Source organism: Muntiacus reevesi, chromosome 1 (assembly GCF_963930625.1).
Source record: "Muntiacus reevesi chromosome 1, mMunRee1.1, whole genome shotgun sequence".
Lineage (NCBI taxonomy): Eukaryota > Metazoa > Chordata > Mammalia > Artiodactyla > Cervidae > Muntiacus > Muntiacus reevesi.
In genome coordinates, this window is record NC_089249.1 from 227,590,534 (window position 1) to 227,598,508 (window position 7,975).

Genomic DNA, 7,975 nt, shown 5'->3' on the forward strand with positions numbered 1-7,975 from the left:
TAATAACTCCTGGGGACCTTCAAAGGATGTACTCTGAGGGCCACTTGCCCTGAAAGCCCAGTTTCCAATACTTGGGAGTTGGGGAAAGGAAACTAGCAGCCCTCACCTAATGAGTACGAAAGCTAAGAGGGTCACAAAGAAGAAGAAAGAAAGCAAACATGGAGTTGAAACTCTCATGGTTAGGACTGGACTCTGAGGTGCAGTTTATTTTAATCTCTAAAGATAAAGAAACTAAGGCTCAGAGATCAAGCAACCTGTCTAAGGTCAAACCCCTAGAAAGTGATAAAACAAGGATTTAAACCCAAGACTATCTCCAAAGCCTTAGCTGCAACTCTGGGACACCTGGACCCTTATTTATTTATTCATTCATCCATCTGTTCATTTAACAACTACTTAGTTTCCCCTAGGGCTTACCTGGTGGCTCAGACAGTAAAGAATCTGTCTGCGATGTGGGAGACCTGGGTTCAGTCCCTGGGTTGGGAAGATTCCCCTGGAGGAGGGCATGGCGACCCACTCCAGTTTACTTGCCTGGAGAATCCCCATGGACAGAGGAGCATGGCGGGTTACAGTGCGTGGGGTCACAAAACGTCAAATGCAACTGAACAACTAAGCCCTATGTTCCAAGTTCTGGGAATAGAGTGATGAACAAGATAGTCAATCCCTACATTCATAGACCTTATTGTCTAGTAGGAAATAAAAATGACAAGTAAACAATCATACCAGGCATTAGTCAACACCAGTTATAAGAGCATTGAACTAAGTCTGTGCTAAATGATGGACAAAGTCAGCCCTTCCATCCCTGGATACCTGCCCTTTTGCAAGGTGACTTTGCATCAAGAAATGAGTCTATTTCTCTGCCCTTGAATTTGTGCTGGCCCTAGGACTTTCTTCAAGTAACAGAATGCAGTAGAAGTGACATTATGTGACTTCTGAACTTCAGCATTAAGGAACCTGGCAGCTTCTACTTGCACTCTCCTGCTACCCTGAAGCCACCATGTAAGGAAGCCCCAGGTTAGCATCCTAGCTTCCCAGACATTCCAGCTGTCCCAGCTGCTTACACCACTTTGACTGAGGCTTCCTACATACGAGCAAAGTTACCCAGGAATAGCTAGCTGTCAGTTAACTCAACAACTGACTGCAGTTACAGGGGTTATCCAGGCAAGATTGGGCCAATCAAACTGCAGAATCATGAGCAAATGGCTAAGGGTAGTTTGTTACTCAAAGATAGAAAACCAATTGAAAGTCCTAACCTTGTCTGGGGGTGGGGAGTGAGTCAGAGGGCATCTTTGAAGGCACAGGTTCAAGCTGAGACCTGGAGAATAAGTGGGAGTCAGCCTGATAGAGCATGGGGGAAGAGTATCCAGGCAGCAGAGACAACCATCTGAAGGCATTGAGCTAAAAATGAACTATGTATGTCTGAGGTCCTGTGTAGGGAACAGCAGAACAAGATGGTCTAACTGGAGAGGTAAGCTCAGCACCACAGGCGATGACCAGTGAGTGGAGTGCCTTACTTACTGCCCACCACCCATCTCCATCTCGATCCAGGACCAATTTTTTATCATATTCTGAATACATCAGTAGGCTCTGTCAAGGATATAAATTTCACTCAGGATGTATGTCAAAGAATTAAAAAGTTGAAAATACAGACGGATGTTAACCTGCCTCTGAGAAACTTGGGAAAGGTTGAGTCACAGTCTTCTGGGGATAAATGGTATGAAGATGACAAGGCAGCCTGAGCACATGGTAAAAAAATGTATTTTTAATAGATGTGATGACCATCTCAGCTATTATGGCCCCATCTTCACTGATCTAAGCTCATACTTAAATGGAAATTTACTTGAAAAGCCCTTTCTTTGCATAATGGGAAGGCAGGCTTGTCCAGTTCCATTTCCCCGAGGTAATAGCTCTAGGACATAATGGGAGGCCTTGCTACCAGCCCTGTTAATCAGGGGCCCAGAGCATGGATGACCCCCCTTCTCAGTGTTCTTAATTCCTATTACTCAATAAAGTCCCCCTAAGGATGCCTCACCTCCCAGGTCACTGCTGAGAACTGTTAGGAGGGAGAATTGATTGGACTGACATCACTGTGTTGCTCATGCTGTTCCCAGTGGGGAAGATGATACAGTGGGAGCTCCTTCTGTAGGAGCAAAAAGCTGAGCCTGATCACAGCAGACTTCCCATCAGGCAGGCTTCCTCCAGGACAATCACAGGACCCCACATCCAAGCAGTTTATTGGCTGCAACTAGTTGAGGGATAAGTGCAGGCTGGGTGTGACTCTGTCTTTATCCAACCTGGCAACACCTGTTTTCTGTCCTTCCCCAAGAGGGTCCCCGTGCACAGTGCTACCAAAGATGGGCTCATTCACATTTTTTTTTCACTACAAAAGTGAATGTTTACTTAGGATAATAAAAGAAAGCACACGAAATTACACATTAAAAAAAAAAAAAAAACCTGACAGGGACTTCCAGAGTAGTCCAGTGGTTAGGACTTCCTGATTCCACTGCAGAAGACACAGGGCCAGTCCCTGGGGGCAGGGGACGGACTAAGATCCCACATCCTGTGCAGTGTGGTTAAAAACACAAAAAGACCCTGATGAATCCCATAACCATTACAAAATCTGAGGGGAAGAAAATGTTTTTATTAACTTCCTGACTGACACACCTCCACAATACATTTTTTCCTACATTTTAGTCTGTAATTTTTTTTAATTTGAACCATTTCATTCTATTAAACTCTAGCTTGCAAGAGCTTCCTTTTGTTTTTCTTGTTCTTTTTTCTTGGGGGGGGGGTAAGGTATAAGATACATACAATAAAATGTAGAATGTACTAATTTTCACACATGAAAAGTAATTTGATCTTAAGTGTACAATTCAAGGTTTTTTCTTTTACATAGACACACACTCATATAGCCATCACCCAGATCAAGATAAAGAACACTTCTGATAGGTATTTACTCTTAGTCTAATTTTATTAACAATAATAGCTTTTATTTATTTTTATTTTTTAACAATAATACCTTTTAAAATAAATTGACTGAGGTCCAGGCATTAAACTAAGAGCTTTATGGAACATGATATCATTTGATCTTCACAACAAAGTACCACTATCATCTCCATTTTACAGATTGAGAAACTGACACTTTGAGAATTTAAATGCCTTGTAAAAGGTCACCCACAGAAGCAGGTGCCAATGTGACACTCGAATCCAAATGTTAGACTCCAAGGCTCATGTGCCTAACCACTGCCATGTGTATGTTAGTCGCTCAGTCGTGTCTGACTCTTTGGGACCCCATGGACTGTGGCCTTCCAGGCTCCTCTGTTCATGGAATGCTCACCATTGAGCTACTAGGGAAGGTCCAATAACTACCACAGCAGGGGGCATCCACTGGCTTCACTTCAAAGTAACCGACTGCCTCCACCATTTTTGCTTTATTTTTCTTCTGTTCCCCAGGAACCTCTGGACTCCTTTTAAAATTTGGACAAAGCCATCTACACTTTCAGCATACACTTTCAGCTCACTCCTGCGAGCTCAGTACCCCCTGAGGGAGACATCAGAGGACCCTCCATCAGCCCACTGTTTCTGGAGGCACAGTGCCCACTCCACAGAGGCTGCGGCATCCCCTGAGAGAACAGCTCAGCTCTCACACTTCCCCAGGATCCATGAGTGTAGAAAGTGCAGCTTAGACCTGAGAATGCTCTTTACCTGGAGTTGGAATGGAAAAGTCACCCCATCTTTGAACAAGTCTTGCTTCAACCACTTTGAAACCAAATAGCCATGAGAAAGTTGTTTTATCTCATAGAATGAGAGCTTCCTCAACTGTAATAGGAGGGTATTAAGAGACGTTCACTCATAGGGTTACTCTGAGAATGAGATGAGATCATGCCATGCAGACAGTCATTACACAAAGATTGTTGTGTTTCCAACAGGCATAGGATATGGTGCCCCTTCACATTTGCCAGATCACCCAGCAGGTCTAGGTCACAATAAAAGAATCACAATAAAATTATGGAGTGGTGGCAAATAAAAATAAGAAGTAAGAAAGAAAAGGGAGCCAGAAAGATAAAAGATCTGAGCAGAGAGAGACTGAACTACCAGCTGGGAGCTCCTGAGGTGGCACCTCAGACTTGGGAATGAGCCCTTGCTGAGGCAGCCAGGTGCTGAGCATTCAGGCCTTCCCTGTTGTTGGATAGTCTCACAGACACATTCCAGCTCTCATCTGTCCACTCCAAGGCCCTGGGCTTCCAAGGTGGTGCAGTAGTAAAGAATCTACCTGCTAATGTAGCAGACTCGAGTTCAATCCCTGGGTCAGGAAGATTCCCTGGAGGAGGAAATAGCAACCTGCTCCACTATTCTTGCCTGGAAAATTCCGTGAACAGAGGTTCCTGAGGGCAACAGTCCATGGGGTTGCAAAGAATAGGATATGACTGAATACACATGCATTCTAAGACCCACCTGGGTGTTGGAGGCTAACAAAATCCCACTTTCTCTCTTCTTGCTGTGCCCCCCAAGCTGAGATTGGTCCCAAGTCCAGTATACATATCATGGTGTTGACCCCACACTAAGGTGGCATCTGGCTCAGTCCAGGCTCTTTCTGCCAGGGGACACACAGGGACATGCATCCCATCCTAAACCTTCTCCCCCAAACCCCATACACACACACTCGAGACCAAGGCAAGAGAAATGCATCTTCTCTGCTGCCTCTATAATTTGAGAAGGTAGACCAGAAGGCTAAACCCACTCCCACCTACATTGTCTAGGAAGAATCATGAGTACCCATTCATTGAGCAGTTCTAGGACAACGGACAAGGTATGCATTTGCCCCAGTAAGCACTAACTGCTATGCATAAATTTCTCTAACCGGTACAACCCTGGGAGGGAAGCGTTATCTCCTCCTTTTTACCCATGAGAAAACTGACATTCTGAGAAGTTAACAGTTATGGCACAAGGTGGCCAAGCCAGAATCCAAACTCAGGTTTCTCTCTAAAACCTGGTTGTTTTAACATATGTGTCCATCTAAATTAACTTCTTGTGGTAAATGCTAATATTATGAGCTCAGAGTTGAAGAAACTAAATCTCAGAGAAATTTAGCAACTTGCCTGCAGTCACACAATTATTCCTTTGTCCCATTACCTCTTGTTTGCTGATCTCCTTCATCCCTGTCACTGCCCTCGTGGAGCCTGTTATTTCTCTCCTCAGGTTGGAGCTGACTAGGTGAACATCCTTCCTCCTAGTCTGCAAACCAAAGTGCCTAATATGTGCGGGGCTGTTGAACTCCATGCTTAGTCAGTCCTTGCTACTTGAAATGGATCCCAGATGGCGGCCAGAGCCTCTCCTCAGCCTCTGCCTCCAAGGGTCCCTTGGGCCCAAAGAAGTGTGATGACCTCAGATTGGGCTAAAGGCAGTAACAAGGAGCTGCAGGCATGCAGCCTAGGGTAGCAGACAGAAGGCCCCAGAGCAAGTCTGATTTAATCCTGTAATGGAATGTGACTCAGATAAGACTTTTATCAACCCTTCCTAGGCTGTGAGGGAAAAAGGACCATCCCGGAGTCATGAAGGGATGCTTTCCATTGTCCTGGGGCTGCCCAGGTGTCCCTGAAGGCCTGGCCCTACTGGAAAGACCAGGGGAAAGCAGAGGTATCAAGGAGCACTTGGAGGTATTTGACTCAAATTTTCAGGACTAAGGGAACAGGAGGGAGGCAGAGAGGATATTAAACTCTAACAATAACAATAACAATAATAGCTGCTATTATTTATGAGGCATTCTACTAGGCTTTTAAGTGTTTTTGCAACAGGTACCATTATCATCCTTATTATAGAAGTGGAAATCACACTCAAGAAGGTAAGTCACACAGTTGCTAAAATGGGAGAGCTGGAATTTCCACATAAATCTGCCTGATTCCACTGCCCTCCGGCCTTGCCATGGTGCCGACGGACAGTGCACAATCACTCTTGCTCACACAGTCCTTCACTCCCGGAACCTTTGTCAGCACCCCATGCATGTCTCCTCTTCCTGGAATTCTTCCAGGAAGCTTTATGTAACCACAAGCTGCAGCCTCCTCAACACCCCAAAAGGGAGAAAATACAGGATAAAGCAAGGTGAACTGACCAATCATGAGTAGAAAGCCTTTACAACCCCCACCTCTGAAACCCCAGGGGTAGCCACACCAAAGGCAAAGTGGTGTCTGGCCTTCTGCCAACTACTTTCTCTGTCCCTCGCCACCCCCCTAACCCCCAGCCTAAGCTCCCTACCCTCACTTCTCATTTTCTTCCTAGATCAACTTAACTTTCCAGGCCCCACTCCACTTGTCTTGTTCATTCACGAACACTTCTAAGTACTCATTGTTAGCAATAGACTAGGGATTGACCTCCCTTGCCAGAGAACAATATGTACAATGCAATATTAATAGTAATAATAGCTAACACTTACTGAGCACTTACTATGTGCCAGTCAATTTTCTTTCATTTTGAGCTTGAAAATGCAGGCAAAAAAAGCAGTAGCTTTTATGTCAATATACAAGGAGACAGGGGAGGGATCTAATGTTCCATAAGCTTTCTCTGCATGGAGGCCCAGTACCCTCTCAGGAGACAGAAGAGTGTGGTAACAAAAATCATGGACTCTGGGTCTGAGGTCAGCTCCATTACTGACTAGCTATGCATTTACAGACAAGCTAATCCTCTGAGTCTCAGCTTCTCCCTTGATAAAATGTAAATAATAATAATTCTTATTTCCTAAGGTTGTTGAGAGGTTTATAGAAATGATGGGTATAAAATGTTTAGCAAACTCCCTAACCTGTAATAATAATCAATCAATGTATAGCAGTTATTACTTATTAAAATACCATTAGGATAAAATAGCTAAATTGCAAACTTTTTTTAAGCTCCTCAGACCTACACAGGATTTTGTTGTTGTTAATTGCATGGTTGCAGTTGTTCAGACTTAAAACTACTGTGCTCCTTGGGAATAATAGGTCAACGACTTTCCACATCATTCTGCCTGCTGCTTGGAAGCCTACCTGGCAAGAGTTTTTCTAACAGAAGTGGTTTGGGGCAAGCACATAGAGATCTAATTATCTGGGCTTGGGCAGGAATTACCACTGGGAAAGCCAGAGGGGCAGCATTTCTGGATTTGTTTGTTTCATATATTAATGTTAGTTTGCTAGGGCTGCCTAGCAAATGTGGTAACAAAGTACTACAAAATGGGTGGTTTAACCAACAGGAATTCATTGTATCAGAGTTCTGGAGGCTGGATGTCCAAAATCAACCTATGAGGAGCAGAGTTGGTTCCCTCTGAGGGCTGTGAGAGGATGGGTTGCAGTCTTCTCAACTAGCTGGTGATTTGCTAGCCATCTTCAGTGTTCGTGGCTTGTAGGATCACCACCTTGATCTCTAACTTCATTTTAACCTGATATTCTCCCTGTGTGCTTGTCTATGTCCAGTTTTTGTCTTTTTTTAAGGACACTAGAGCTTTTGGATTAGAAGCCCACCCTTCTCCAGATTGACCTCATATTTTTTTTAATTGAAGTTTAATTAATTTACAGTGTTTCTGATGTGCAGCAAAGTAATTCCATTATAAGTTATTATATGATACTGAATATGGGTCCCTGTGCTATATAATAGGTCCTTGTAGATGGATCTATTTTATATATAATAGTGTATATATATTAATTCCAAATTCCTAATTTGTCCTTGCCCCCTCTTTATCTTTGGTAATCATAAATTTGTTTTCTGTGTCTGTGAGTCTATTTCAGTTTAGTAAATAAGATAATCTGTATCATTTTTTATATCACATATATAAGTGATATCATATTTGTCTGACTTACTTCACTTAGTATGATAATCTCTAGGCCCATCCATGTTGTTGCAAACAGCATTATTTCGGACTTCTCTGGTGGTACAGTTGATAAAAATCCACCTGCCAATGCAAAGGACATGGGTTCAATCCCTGGTCTGGGAAGATTCCACATGCCGTGGAGCA